Below are 16,363 nucleotides of genomic sequence, written 5' to 3' on the forward strand. Positions count from 1 at the left end.
AAATCCTGTTTCTATGCAGAAAATATGCAAATGTATTTTAAAGCTCCTAGCAGAGACCCGGAGGGTTTGGCATCCCTTTCAAGCTGTTTGTCAGATATCAATGAATAGCTTTTAAAAATTCATTCCCCTAATGTCAAGGAAGCCAGCTTTTCTCCTGATTTAGGCATCAGCTACTTAGTGCCTGGCCCCTTCTTTACAATGATCCAGTCAGGGTGATCAAATTCTATTATAACTTTGCCCTATTTTTTCAGAAAACAGAGCTTACACACAACAAAGATGATGTATTAAATTTCTTTCAAAGAACGCTGCCAGTTTTGAGTTATAGAAAGAAATTCATCTCAAGTTACTTTCTTCCTGTCTGCAGTCATTCCTTAGCTGCCCCAAGCAGCTTATCAACCTCCAAACCTGCCATGTACAGTTTCAGCACAAATGAAGCACCACGCATATGGAACCACCTTTCTCAGATGTCAGCAAGGCAACAGTCAGTGAGGAGACAGCATGCCGATGCACTCATTGCTCTGCTTGGCATCAGCTACAGAGTTAGCACTCTGTATTCATTACTAGGAATAAATTCCTAATAATAGTCATTTTGTGTGCCAAAAGGCATGACACGGGAAGAGAGATAAAGGCAAGCAGTAGAAAAAGATTAGCTTTTCATATTCTCAGTGGTGCAAAACCACAGCCCAAGGCTTATGGATGACCTCAGCTTCCCCAGCTGGTCAGAGGGAAACAGTAAGGAGCACATTTTGTAGCAAAGCCATTAAACCATCTATCTGAGAAGGAGCACATAGATCGAACACTCTGAGCACTGCATTAACTGTAGAAATAGTTCTCACAGCAGTGCAGGAGCACAGGGCTCTCCTCCTTGAGGGAAGCACACAGTCTTAGATCCAGTTTTATTTGATGCAGCCCAGGTAACTGTCAAGTGACACAGTTCCTAAAGCAGAGTCCTACCAGCCCAGACCAGCCTACAGCCCAAGTGCTGACACACATTTGTGAGATGGGGCTGGATGCAAGCTCCCTTGTACAGAGCACTTGCCCGCACTTCCCACACCCAAAGGGAATTTTCCTTTCTTTGAGTCACTGGATAAAGCAGCCTGCTCCTCCTGGTATGATTTTTAATGAAACTTGACTGTTGTATTTCAAAATGCCTGTTTTCCCTGCATGCATCATGTATGCCCCAGAGTCTTCTCTCAGGCTTGGAAATAAAGGCCATCCCACTTACATATGACAGGGCCACCTGATCCCTCATCAGGACAGCACCCAGGCACATGCAAATGCAGTGCTGATGCTCTGAAAACAGCATTCTTGGCCTTCACCACCCACCACACTCCTCTTGCTACATTTGCACGGCCACAGCGTAGATACAGAGGCATTCTTACTATCAGTGCAGTTATGGAAAAGAGAAACCAAGCATCCTAGAATATGATTCTCTTCTGCCTAAAGCATACATTTAAACGAGGCCCCAGAGCCACCGTTTTCCCCCCAGTGGTGATAAAGGATCCTTGGTTAGTAAAGTTCTAGAAATCTCCATTGTAAATATCTTAGAGTGGTTGAGATGAATCCTATCCTATCCTCCCAGCAGTTCTTGTTACCCTGTCATACATAAAATAAGGGCTTTTGAAGGCCAATTACATTAATCTTAAATAATAATGGTGTTTGTGTAAACTTGTCTGCTACACAAAACATACACAGAATGACTCCATCCACTTCTCACACAGGTGGTAACAACTCATGACTATTTCCTCTGTGACAGCAGTAACCACGTAAACATGGAAGGTGCAAATAACAGTGTTCTACTCTTGAGCTCACTAAGAGCCATGTAAAGTCTTACACAGGTACAAGCCAGTAGCCATTACAGTTCTACAGCAAATGACAGGGTTTTTTTAATGATCTTTAATCACGGTATTTGAGCAAGTATGTTCTATGAACCGTTTCTATGAACACATAACAGCAAGAACAGCCACAGGATCTGAAGAGGTTTACTATAACTGCAGAGCTAACACATGGATTCTTGCAAGAGTAAATCCTTGCTGTAGCAAAGCTACAGAGGAATAAACTCACAGACTTGTCAGCTCTACTCAGTCCATAGTTTGGACCAAATAGAAGAACAAATAAGCACAGAGTACACAGTGGATAGAATGAAAACGAAGTCAAGGATGATGACAGTGAAAAATGTTATCAGCAGAAAAAGAAAACAAGTATTACATCTCCCTCCTCTTGGAGCCTGTACTTTGTCCTAGAGCATCTCATCTGTGTGCCACTGCCAAGCTCAGACGAAAAGAAACTTCAGTTTCCCAAGCTAGTAGGAGATAAAAAAGCCTACAGAATTTATTGCTTTTTGGCACTAGGGGATTTTTATACACTGTCCATTCAGCAGGCTGCACTGCAGAACTATATTCACCATTTCAAAAGCCTTGAAATCTTTTCTTTTTGTGATTATCTCCATTCTGAATATCAAAGATGCTCATCAAACACTGTTACATATGGCATTAGTCAGCACATACAGCTAACCATAACTGATTGGTTAACACACTTTTCTGAAATAAATAAGCAAGACATAATACCTGTAGATGCGTCACATTTAAATGCCTTAATAAAAAGCCAGGTAGTCTTGAGTCCAAAACTACAAAATATCTATCAAATGATAAAAATAAATAAATAAATAAAAATGTTGCACAATAAGATGTATTACTCTGTTATTTTTGGTTACAAAGAACAGCTTTGCAGAGTAGGAGTACTGTTGCTATTGAAACTATTAGAAAATGAGTTTTCTGCTGGAAGAAATTACTCATTTCTATCCTGCATGGACCACATTCATCTCTCTACTGTAGAAACAAACACATTTCCTACAGTTATGAGTATTATACATTTTTACAGTAGAAAACATTCCCATGGGATCTACATGTGACTTTTACAAGTGGAAAACATGTATTCAAATATGAAATTGTACAAAGCAGATCAACTTCTTTGGTCTGTAAGAAACTAGAGGGAGCTGCTACTTTAGCATAAATGCATTCTAATCAATGATATTCATTTGAAAATATGTTTGAAACATGCTTCAAACGGGCAAGAGGGGCTAGAAATATTTTCCTGACAGCAGTTTTTAAGTAAATACAAGAGCACCCAATCCACCATGCTTTACAGTCTGTACTCGACATCAGTCACATAGCCCAAATATTCTTGTTAGATAGAATTGTCAGTGTTTACAAGATCACAACAATGGGCAAACACTTGCAGATGCAAAATCTCGGCACTTGCAGCATTTTAGAAGTCTCCAATATGATGAATGTAGAGAAACTCTAAGTAAAATGGGAGATTCTTTTTCTACATAATCTTGAGGAAAAACACTACAGGCTTTTAGCACTACATCTGTGTATTTATCCATAAATAAAAGTGGTTGTTAAGTGTTAGATTTCAGGGAACATTCCATTTTTATCCTTCACCATTTCCACAGGTTTCTAGCAGGTGGGCAAAGGTCTCATACTTTGTTCTGTGAAGGTTTGCAATCACAGCATCCAGAGCTTTGGTGCTGTGCTTCCTTGTGGTTGCTATGCAACAGGTCAGTGTATCTCCAGCCCATTTATTTTGAGGCTGGCAGGGTATAAGATACGTGCCCACAGCTGCTTAATTACACTTCCCTTATAATCTATTACCATTTAATCTTCTCATTCTTACTCTTTCACAATGGCCCTTCTACAAAAATAACTCAGTCACAGCAGAATTACGGGGTCCCTACACAGCAGCAGATAAGCAAAGCTCTTCTATTGCCTATTCTTCATGCACAGGCCCTAGTGGCAATGAAATATTACCTGTCCATCACCTCTCATGCCTCCTCATCCTCTTAAATTTACCATGACATTTTCAATTCCAACAAGCACAGTTCCATGGAAGAGTCATCAAGGTTGAAGAGAAGAAGTTGCTGACAACAACCTGCTGGAGTGTAGGAAACACACAGCTTTCCAGCTAGGATTGTAAAGAATCACACGTACTAAGAGGTAACAAAGTTGCTTCATAACTCCAATCAAATATCCTCTCTCTACACTGAGTACCACAGAACTCTCGGGATGAACCACATCAAAGAAAACTAGACTGCAAAACAAGTCTTTAAAAACCTTATATCTTCCATCAATAAACATTAAGAGCACAGTTACAGCAATTTTGGGTGTGCTGGGAAATGATCCTCAATAATCCAACATGTACTGACTTACACCTCCCAGGATCCAACTCAGCAATACAGCCCTAGTTACAAAGAGGGAAGTTTTTTAATAATATCATCAGCTGTATGCCTGACAACATTTTGATATTGTGGAATACAAGATTTTGGGGAATTCTTGGTCATTTCCCCCTCTATCAGCTTCTGTTATCTTTTATTGTTTGGTTGTGTGTTAACTATTCTATGCTATCTTTTGGAAATTCCCTAGCTAACTTCAGAAAGAAACCAGATGACTTGGCAAGATATTTCAAGAAATTTCTTGATATACAAAGAAAACCAAATGCAATCAATAAATTAGTATGATTTTAAAGATGTATGAGATCAATGACAAAATCTCATCCACAAGCTGAAGATCACTTGTCTAGATTTAAAAGAAAAAGAGCCCCATATTTCACGTTAGCAATTTCAATTAATTTTGTATGCGTCCTTTTGTATAACACTCATATTTCAATGATATTGGCTGCTAATACATCTCCACTCCGTCACAACCTCTATAGAATATTTGATTCTACACAGATCTTCATCATAACAGCACCAAAGTGCCTCCCAGGAGCATAAGCAACACCTAATGTAGAGCTGCACTTCAAAACGCCTGTTAGTCTCTCATGGAGTGGAACGATGATTCATATTCTCCTTCCAGCAAACATTTCAGATATTAAAACACATACTTCCATTCCTTATTGGGCAATGGAAGTAAAACAGAAACAAGAAATGGAAATAAAAGTGACCTTTCTGACATTTCTACCTTCCTCTTGAAATAATCCCAGTGGTTTATGTTCAGCAACCTGATACTTAAAGCCATTTACCCAGACATGAAAAATATACACTCTACTCTCTGCTCCTGGACCCCGTTATGACAATGTCCAGATAGATATCAAAGATGAAGGGATGCTGCTGACATGCAGGTTTTCTGGAAGACTTACCCAGGTATCAGCTTTCTTAAAACACTTTGCTTTGCAAGTGATGTTTGTGAGTATATAATTAGGCTAAAAATACTATGTACCAATTTAATTTCTGAAAGCAATACACCAAAATCTTTAGAAAGATTTAGATTTAGGGAATAGCTCTGACTGTAAGAAATATGTGGTCTATTTCATATGATTTCTCATCATTTCTGAGGAAGCAAAGTCTTAGCCAGTCATCCTTGTTGATATGTGGGACAACAATAGACTAAGATAAAAAGAGAATATAAGTGCAGATATATAACAGCTCACTTCAAAAGACATATAAGAACTGCCATGAATTAGTAGGTGAGAGGGGAAAGAGAACCAAGACCAGCACTGGGAAGGCTTAGGCTCTCTTTGAGGTCACTGACAATAAGAAAATTTTGAGATTAAAGGTCCAGATCGGAAAACAGTCAATGAATTTTAATACATTTGACCCAGAGAATATACACTGTGATATTAAACCAGAGAAATATTATTTTGTGATATTCACTATGATCAGAGTGCTTAAAAGATTCAGCCAAGCTGAAGGGTGTGCTACACTCAGTGTCACAGAGACAAATAGGAAGAGACTCTTCCAGTCCCGAGGAAGTTTTAATTCAATGAGTGTAGCGGAGGAAGGATGAGTGATTCCAGTTTTACCTAGGAAGAACTAAGGCAAATTAAGGCCAGGGGTCTAAAGCCTCTCAAGGGCTTGTTACTACAATGCTCATCAAGGCCATCTTAGGGCATCTGATCCTATAAAGATCCCTTCTTCACCCCAGCTTCTTACAGATGGCCTGGACTGAGAAGTGATCTTGATGAGCAAGTTACCGTGGCAGACGAAGCTGGTTGGACATTCCATGCCTCATTACTCAGCCCTGCCATAGGACAGCTGCCTACACCCAGTGTGCACAGTACACAAACCCCTCCCAATAGAAGACAGAAGCTGCTTCTTTCACAAAGGTGAGAAAGATCACCCCTCTGTCATAGGAAACATTGACAAGAAAGAGTCTGCCAACCTCTTTAATGTATCTTCCCAGAGATTGAAGCAATCCACCCAAAAGCAGGAAACATGTTTATTTTCAGGAGAATTCATCTTTTGTTGCTTATTTGTTTGTTTTCCTTAAGAAGACCAAAAGCCACCTCTCTAGAGCAGCTGTATGCCAACAGATGAGAAAGACTAGAGGTATGGAGAGTGCTTTCGCAGCCACGAAAGATAATTTCTAGTAGTTTATTTGCAGCAGAAGAAGCAGATACAAGGGAGTGAATATTAGCCCCTAACTGAGGCCCCTAGGTTCTAGTCTTTGTTTCAGGATTAGTTTATATTATACCTAATGACTGTTTAGTTTAAAGTACAACACTGTATCTAGTACATGAAGGCCAAGACTTTTCTTGCTGGGTGCTTGACGCAAGGAAGCAAACAGTCACTTCTCTTTTTTCCCCACAGGTGTTGTTAGGTCCAAAGAAAATTTATATGGAGCAGCTTCAGGGTAACAATGGAGTCAGTCTTGATTTACCTGGTGCTCTGGCAACATAAGATGCACATCCCATGTTTAAGATGCTGTATGCCTGCACTTAAATCCAAGCTTCCTACCAAGGCAAGGCTGACTACAAATGAACTCTTCTCTCCCATGCACCAGCTGCCACCAGTTATCTTCAAAGGAAGAATTAAGTAGCTCAGTGCTGTAGATATTTTCAGAAAGTACATCAAGTTTCACTAGTGGCTTTCAAAACACAGGACTAGTGCTGGTGTGCAGGGCAGTCACATTCAGCCTGGTTGCCATGCCTGGACTTAGACACAAATGGTCACGACTTTAAAGTCAATACCTGTATTGACTAATCCTAGTATTTAGACTATATTACAGCTTTGCTTGAAAAGATTCATATTTTGCAGTGACTGACCGATAGTTTTTACTTCCCTGTCCTCTGACTGATAGTAAGCAACAAACAGCCTCATACATGAAGGGCTGCTGTGGGAGGTGTGGGGAACGTTAACATTAAAGCTGCAAAAACCTATTTCTTTTAATCTTAGCCCCTTCCAGAGAACATAATCTACTGCTGTCTTTTGAGTTTGAACTTTGGATGTATGAGAAAAGACCTAAAGAGCAGTATTTTATAATTATCAGATAAAACGGACTGGATTTGCACAGGGTACTGTTAATATATTTGAGGAGGCCCATGCAGACTAACAAACCAGGCCCGCTTCTGGTTTGGTTGTGGTGGGTTTTTTTTTGCTATTAATCAACTTTCTGTGAAAAAGCAAAATATTGTGGGAAATAATGGGACAGTTTTCCCACAGGCTCTTTCGATACAAACAGAGAATGGCATCACTGTATTTTTTTGTCTCCAGCACAATACCCTCCTACCCCATCAGCATCATTTTTTTTCCTGTATTATTATTACTACTATGGAGATACTGAAAGGCAGGAATACAGCATTCACAGGCTGTGCCAAGTGCAGCAGATTACGTACATGAATAGCCAACTGCACACTAGGGGGTATGATTTAGGTCAGATTTCTTACTTCATTCCAAAAGGTTATAGATTTTTAAGCCAGTCGTTGTTTAATGCAGCACAGAGCTTGCACCCATGCTCATATAGAACATGAAATATCTTTTCACAGATTTTTCCTGAAGTAATTTGTTTTCGCAGGCAATGAAGACAGGCAGAAGTTGATAGCCTGTAACAAACTGCTGTGCATGTAACAAAGCTTTATGGGTACTCGGAGCTCAGAAAAGGGTAAATGGAGATCTGAAATCCTTTAGGATTATAATACAAAACACTTTCTGGTTCAGCAACTGCTCAAAATGTAACGAGAAACAAATTCACAGAAAAAAAAAAAACCTACCACGCTGCAATGTCATACAACTTTGAATAACAAGATTAATGAAAATGGTGATTCTCTTGTATTATTTCAAGAGAAGACAAACACATTTTATGAGTCACATGAGTTGAGATAATCCCCCAACTTTGTCTGCGCTGTGAGAATCAGAGAAGAAAACCCTGCTAAGTGCTCAGTCAATGGAACAGTCTTTAAAGCAGGATGGACAGTATCAAATACAGGGGGCACACCAGATAGCAGCCCAGTTTTTTTTTTAATTGTGAGTCTATTTTGCTACATATTTTTATTTCCTCAAGATATACAATAGCAGTCGTTTGATATATCTTTGCCCCAGTTACCAAGTGACCTGGTAAGGACCCTGATCCTAACAGTGGTGGCATAATGTGCAAAACATGAAATAAGGACATGCCTTGAATGGTATGGATTTAATACCACTTTCTGTGCACTTTAAAAACTAAGATCTGTGTTAATGGATAAAGAGCAGAAGGGTCAAACAGTTTAAAGCAAGAGAGATCCATATTTTCCCAGCAGGTGGTCTAGGACCTCCAGTGAGTCATTCTCACTACTAACATAGCATTAGTTTGGGAGATAGATTTTGCTGTAAAATTCAGCCTGAAAATATTACAGTTGTGCATTATAACAGATACAGAGATACATATATAATGAGTATATCCTCGTCTACATTTATTTGTATATTTAATCACATTGAGCTATTTTCTAGTATTATAACTCCCCACTGTTTGGGCACAAAACACGCCATATCTTTCTGCTGGACTGAATTGAAAAATGATAATTGAGAAGTAGGATTTGGAATTACTTGTACTACACCATAGAAGGAAGGAAAAAAAAAGGATGAGGAACTAAAACCAGGTCTCTCCCAGGGAGAGCTGACGAAAGAGAAGGGGAGACCAGAGAGGTGGGAATCAGTATTAGCAAGAGGGCAAAGAAATGTAAAGAGAAGATGTCAATGGAAAGAAAACCTATATCCTTCAGAGATTGCCTGTGTAATTGTTTTCTGCTCGGTGGCAGTAAATGAGCCCTCTCCCTCTGCTGAATTACTCATTAATTATTCTAGCGCCAAACAGGGGCAGTCAGACAGAACCTGGGGAAGGTGCAGCACAGGACTGAACCAGGTCCGTAAGGGATGTTTGCACCTCGAGACAATATATCACACATTTCAGATCAGGCAAGATCAGCCTGATTTGCAAGCATGGCAGTGAGTTAAATATGAAAACAGATTAACATGTCCTTTTGCTCTAAGAGTAACGGCCAAGAATCACAAGAGTCATCTGAGCAGTGCTCATTCATCAGGTAATGCAGCTATTTGCATATGGGTAGAAGCAACAGTTACACGAGATCTCTTCCAAAGACAATTACGTCAGTGCAATCACTCTTGCTGACTTCAGTAACAGCACGGCCACAACCTTCAAACAACATACACTGCTGATTCCTGGCTTCACTATGGAGGCCAGACCCACCCCCAGGGTAATCACAGAGATGCTCCTGATAGGACCCAAGTCCTTTGTCCTCTGAACACCTCCAGCTCTGTGCCTTCTGCTGCTGCAAGGCACTGCCACACACTCACCACAATGTTTCTGCCTCAAAGCAGAGAACAAGAAGGGCTGAACATGGTGAGAGATGCCTCTACAACATAAGATCTACACGAGTCTGCTTCCAGCTTCCTGACACTTCTGCCATCTGCCTGGAAGTAGCCATTTCTCAGAAAAGTTGGCAAGCTTATGGCACCTAAAATGAACAGTGTTGGAGGAGCAGGCTCATGTATGTAGTGTACTGCCTTATTTTGAGTGCTCACAGATGGCCAAGCGAACAACAGCTTCCAATGTCATGTCTGAGTAAAAAGAGCTAGCGTGGTTTTAGATGGATAATTACCAAATACTGAAAGGGACATATTGTGTCTATATGAGACTCAGACAGAGCTGGTGTCTCCCTCAGGCTGCCTTTACAGATTTGCAGACACTTTTTTCCCCCCAGATTTTTCAATCTTTTCTGTCTCTTAAGCTGTGTCATTTCTCCATTACCATTTCTTCCTGCCTATATAGGTCAGCCATGCAGAAGACCACACAATCCATCATCTGGAAAGCAAGCTCCCTTACAGACGCATAAGCACATATTCACCTGTATCCCTTGTGTTGCTCCAATAAAATAAGCTACATTGGCTTATCTTAGCTCAGCTTTACTATCATCTGCATAAGGTGCACTTTGCTAGCACACTCTACCAGTACCCTTCCTGGAAAATATCTCTTTTATATACACAAAGTAAATCTATGGTCTTTATGGGTTGTTTTTTTAGTGAAAATATGAAAATAACAGATGATATTTATTTATTTATGCACTAAGGCAATAATGGATAACTGTGGCTGCAAAAACCATGAGACCATACCTTTGCAGAGGCCAATACCCCATGTACCTCAATGGGGACTTCTCATAAACTTCTCTGGAAGTTAAAGCCCAGGGATACACAGGGAGGATCTTAGGGTGAAGATCCCACCACCACCTCCAAGTAGCTGCTTGCTTTGGCACCAGGCATGAGGCTCTGAAAGATTCCTAATTACTATCTCTACTATAAGTCAGACAATGCTCAATAAGGCTCTGGAGATGCAGTTAATGGAGCATCAGTTAATGAGCCTGAGCAGTCCTGAAGTATATTATATAGGGTATAATTACTTGAGCCTTCAGTATAAGTTGGTGAACCTCCAAAAAACATGCCTTTTCCATCTATGCTCTAGTATGGTTTTCTGTTTTGCTCCTTTATCTCTCTCCCTCTCCGCCCATTGCCCAGCACACTGTAGTAGTGCAGTAGTCTCTTTCTTGTGCTATCACACAAGGTCTTCAGAAGTCTTCTGAATACCAAGGAAGGGGACAGCAAGCCACAATACAGCAGTCTGTATACAGGGAAGGAGGAGTGGAAGGAGCAATACATTCCATGTTTTCATAGATTACTAATTGATGTTTCCAGGAAAACATTACAGAGCAGCTAATGGCAATGACACTGAGTGCTCCCGGAGGCAAAGACCTGGGTGCAGCCCCAAGGCACGGAATGAATACACGTGCATTGAAGAAAGACATTCTTGCTAAGAATTATAAGGAAATTATAGTGAGGGTGTATGAAAGCATGAGACTCCTGCTAGAGAAGTCCTCATAAGTGAAAAGAAAGTAATAAAAGGAACGTAATTGAATCAGAAAGGAAAACACATAACTTCATCCCATTGACACAGTGAGAACGAGTAAGGCACTTCACCAAAGCACATCAGTAGCAACAGCAGTGAAACTCCTCCCAGAGGCTCTGATAACACCATCTACCAGGAGACAGATGCATAGTGCCAGGCTGTGCATTTCCATTTGGAAACTGATTTTACAGCACCGTGCTCCATAACATTTAGAGTAATTTCAGAGGCAATTCAACGTCCTCACACAGAAGCGAGGAGGGAACAAAACCCAGTGTGTCAGGATAAATTCAGAGGCGCAGTGCCAGAGCCACGTGCCAACTTCACGTCAGGTCTTTGCATTTCATGCCTGCTGTGTTAGGAGGTTGCATTGCTCAGTCTGGTTATAAGCTTTATTTTCTGTGTATTCATCGCTGATTATTTCTTTTTTTTTAACTTTTGGCTAATATCAACATCACTGCAGAAACTCACTTTGCTCTGTCGGTGGGAGAGGGGCTTTGTCTAGGAGATGCCACGGGGCCTTCAGCTACCTGCTGACCCGGGGCATTCCAAGAGATGGAACTATAATCACACCCTTTGGACACTGTATAGTTGACCGTCTGAAAAAAAAGGCCTCTCACTGATCCCACCACCCTCTGGCCCTGTCTGCCAATCACCTCTGGAACTGGGAAAGATCCCATTCTCCATCTACTATCACTGTGGACTTGAACAAACCCTCTGTTGCTCACGCTGCGCTAAAAACAAATTAAAGACGGAAAACTTTGTTTTTCCTCCCTCTCCGTTAACCTCCAAATCGCTGAGGCTCAGCGCAAGCACCCGGCGGCCGCTCTCACCGCGGGCCGGGGCCGGTACCCGAGCAGGTGCGGCAGGTCGGGGTGCTGGTGCTGGTGCTGCCCCGGCCCCACCTCGCCCATCCTCCGCCGGTGCTGAGCGCGCCCCGCAGCGGCTGCCCGTCGGCCCGGTACCCGGCGGGGAGGCGGCATCCAGGCGTTCCCCGGCTGCCAGCGGAGCCCCGCGCACCGCCGCCGCAACGCGGCCCCCACCGGGCCCCGCGGTGCCTTACCTCCGCCGGCGCCCGGGTGATGCGGAGCAGCTCCCGTTGCCGGGCAGCTCTCACCGAAGCCCGCAGCCCAAATGGCCGCTGTCTCCGCGGCGGTGTGCGGTGCCGCCCGTTCCTGCGGCAGGACCGCCGCCGCCGGCTGAATGTGCTGTCTCACGCTGGACAGGCTCCTCCCGAGAGCTGCCGCCTTCCTCCTCCCGCCCCCTCCTCCTCTTCCTCCTCCCGCTCGCCCCCGGCAGCTACACCCCCCGCAGCCGCCGCTCGGCAGCCCCGCGGGCGGCAGGGAGGACCGGGCGGGGCTGTGGGGCAGGTGGAGGTGGGGGCTGCCCCGTGGGCTGGGGGCCCAGGGTCTGCTCGGGGGCTGCCCGCCCTAGAAGCCCCCTTAGCGGCTCTGAGGTCCCCTCGCTGTGATGCCCCACACTAGTGAAGCCTTCGGCCCACGGCACAGAATCACAGAATTGTAGGGGTTGGAAGGGACCTCTAGAGATCATCGAGTCCAACCCCCCTGCGAAAGCAGGTTCCCTACACCACGAATGCAGCCCAGCCACCAGCTCCGTGGCTCCGTGCAATGGTTTCACCATCTCCTCCAGTGCAGCCCGGCTGTCACCCCCATTGCTCCATTCGTATCTCCCTCACACCAGCCTAGCCAGCATCTCTACCACAGCTTAGCCATCACTCTTAAAGCAGTCTAGGTATAGCCTCAGGACAGCTTACCCAGCACCTCCTGTACCACCTTGGCCCTTGGCATCAGCTCCACGGTAGCCTGGCTACCAACTTCATTATGACCAGGCCAACGGAATCTTAGAAGCCTTGGAGTTGGAAGGTGCTCATAAAGGCAATCTAGCCCAGCTCCCCTGCAACAAACAGAGACACCTACAGCTCCATCAGGTTGCTCAAAGTCCCATACAGCCTAATCTTGAATATCTTCACAGACAGGGCATCCACCACCTCTCTGGGCAACCTGTGCCAGTGCCTCATCACCCTTACTAAAACGTCTTACCTATATCCAATCTGTATATCCCCTATTTCCCCTTGTCCTACCAGCACAGACCCTGCTAAAGAGTCTGCAGACCAAGATACAGTTACCTTTCTGGCTATGAGGGCACACTGCTGGCTCATACCCAGCTGCCATCCATCACTACCCCAAAGTCCTTCTCAGCAGGACCAGGGCTGTACTCTATCCTAACATTCCCTGCACTGATTGTGCAGGTTGCCATAACACAGATGTAAGACTTGCACTTGCACTGATGACCCTCATGAGATTCACCTGGGCCCGCTGCTCAGCCTGTTTAGGTCTCTGAATGGCATCCCGTCCCTCATGCGTGTTGACTGTACCACACAGCTTGATGTCATCTGCAGACCTCAGGGGATGCATTTGATCCCACAGTCAATATCATTGATAAAGATGTTAAAAAGCACTGGTCACGGGACTGACCCAGTTCCTCATCCATTGAACAGACCATCCATCAAACTCAGATTTTTCCAGTTTGCCGAAAATGATGATGTTGTGGGGGATAATGTCAAAGACCTGAACAGCCATGACAGCAGTGAGCTCCTGCTGTGGCCTTGTCCTGTGGAGGAGGAAAGGAGAGGACTTCAGAGCAGGTGGACACCTCTCATATTTCACAGTTAGATGAGGGCATGGGTTACCAGTGATGGACGTTTCCTTCTGGCCCTGTTTCCTCATTGTGCTCCTATGGTAGCAGGGAAAAGAGAGGAGCTCTCAGCTCCTTCCAGCAGCACACTGGCTCTTCTCCCAGTATGTGCATGTCCATGTCCTGTCCTGAAATGTATCCCTTGAACTACATTTGGTTTGTTTTAGTGGGCTGTGCTAACTCCAGCCATTGTCATTCCAGATCCAGAGCCTGTCCTGAGAAGTGCGTGGTATATCCAGGTCACTGGAAAACAGTCAAGGATTTGCATCTCATCCTGTTTGTGTCAGACCCAGATGGACTGCACCTGGCCAGGAAATGAAGAGCCTTGAAGAACAATGGCATCCACTAAGGATAAAGACATGGTGATGAAATAATTGTTTCTCAATGTAATTGGAGCTGAAGCAGAGAAGATTCATGTCTTGTTCTCCCGTAAGATTCATTAAAAAACATCATCTTCTGCTTGTACAGCCTGGGGCATGTGGAAAGATTCTTTTTTTAAATGTACATTTGGGGCAGTTCATAGCTCTTTCTGAAAGTAAAGCCCTTTCAAAAGCAGATACTCAATACAACTTTGGAAACTGCTAGTTGCTTACAAAAGCCTTGGGTTTGGTTTCAACTTGAGCAGAAATCTCCTCGGATTTGAGGGTTTTTTTGATTGTGCGTCATTTGCAAATTCACTTCAAACTTCGCTGTCATCTAAATTATTCCTGACTGGTTTCTGAGAAGGCTTTGGGTTCATTTAGTACTCCTGAACTGACTAATCAGATTGGTTCCTGATGAGGACTGATGAGGATCTACTATTGTTAACATGATATCTTACATATGTGACAAAGATACCTTGATATCATATACATACAACATGGCATCATATGGTACAGCATGTGGCCATACTATATGAAAATATCAAGCATCTACTGACTGTGAATGAGTACAGTGTCTCTTAACTCTGCCCTTCTGACTATGCAGGTCAAAAACCTATTCTGGTAGAGTATTTTCTCAACTATTTAATATTAAGTAGCCATAAAAATAATGTTATTAAGTACTACTTGTACATCATAAATAAGGCTGTAAAGCCATTGAGTCCCACATTTTTGTTACAAAATAATAGCATTTTATGTTCTATTATTGGGTCACAAAGGAAATTATCTGAAACACACTTTAAAACCCAGTCCAATGGGACACAGTTTTGATACTTGCTAAAAGTGGCAATATTTGATGGGGTGGTCCTCTGTTTTTGAAGTATAGAAATGGAACATCAAAATGGAAATGTCAAGGGAAAAGTGAAAACAAACCAACACTCATGAAAAACAATGATAAGTCCAGACAAAAGCTCATTGAATGGTAGGAGATCATGTACAAAAGAGTGCCAGCGGCCCCGGTAGCACAAAAAAACACACAGCTTCTCTTCAAAATTATCTGCTGTGAGGAGCATTGGAGGGCAGCAAGTCTAGCTCTGTATTTTTCATAGGCAATCCCAGAATTGACAGAATTTGGGCACAAGAGAAAAATAGGCAGCTAGTCCCATTAAATAATTATCTGAAGGAATATCTAATTTCCCTACAAGCAATGCTCTGTTCTCTTTGACCTCATTCCCACCACTCTCTTCCGTAATTTTCCACAGCATAAGCTCTTGTCATTTTTGTTTATTTCTTGTTCTAGGGAGGTAACTTGTATCATTACTGTTTTTACAAAACAGGGATAAAATCTTTACATTTCTAGAAGATAAATTATTGTTTTACAAAAAATCATCATAATCAATGAAGTCTTTTTAACAGCGCTTCATGAAAAACATTCAGTCATTCCAGTGCACCACAGGACATGTATTAATTTTACATTTTCCCATCAAACACAAATCCATAATGTTATCCAACTCATTATATGCTGCCAGCAGGCATTATGTGATTATGAATCGGGCTTAATTACCAGGTGAATGTGCAGTAGGGCAAAGTTAAGATTGTTTTTAAAACTTTGAATTTGAAGTCCTTGCTCTGTGAATTTGTAAGGTAGTATTTTAGCTTCAGATTACGTAATTAGATCAACAGAGGGCAAAATGATTAGCAATTATGCACATCTGACAAGCTGCTTTCTCTCCAGCAGAGGTCAGCTGTGCACATACACACTAACCATGGTGTCATCTAAAGAGAAACTGGAAATTAAGTCTGGAGCTCATCACAGCCCACTGATTGCATGGGAAAAAAAGTCTATCCATAAAACTGCAAAAATACATTATTTGCCTGTTTCCCCTCTTCCAACTTACAGAAACACAAGTAAATTTTAGAGGTTTCTGTGAGCATTTTATGTATATTTGGCTACTAGACCTGAAATGCCCAAATGAATCAATTTGACACCGTTTTGTTTTGAAGTTACTCTATGTATAGTCGTTCACATGTAGGATATTAATGAAGACTGGCTTAAATTGCTCTGACATCCAGTGACCATTTATGGTGAGATGTGAGACAAACAATTATCAGTGCACCATA

General features: G+C 42.6%; 1 protein-coding gene across 13 annotated transcripts in view; it reads right to left on the reverse strand.

Moving 5' to 3' along the window:
* The window catches only part of DYNC1I1 (dynein cytoplasmic 1 intermediate chain 1), a 174,284-nt gene extending 161,227 nt beyond the window's left edge, over positions 1-13,057 (reverse strand). For 11 of the 13 annotated variants that reach the window (XM_015853646.3, XM_015853644.3, XM_015853645.3 and 8 more), the window contains exon 1: positions 12,232-12,388. The gene's annotated coding sequence lies outside the window, so the exon portion shown is untranslated. Of the gene's footprint in view, positions 1-12,231; positions 12,389-12,942 lie in introns of those variants that run through there. The other 2 variants (XM_015853636.3, XM_015853639.3) reach the window with 2 other exon arrangements.
* Between the last annotated feature and the right edge of the window lie 3,306 nt (positions 13,058-16,363).

The sequence above is a fragment of the Coturnix japonica genome, chromosome 2 (genome assembly GCF_054131305.1).
Source record: "Coturnix japonica strain WE chromosome 2, WE-NBRP24, whole genome shotgun sequence".
In the NCBI taxonomy this organism is placed as follows: domain Eukaryota; kingdom Metazoa; phylum Chordata; class Aves; order Galliformes; family Phasianidae; genus Coturnix; species Coturnix japonica.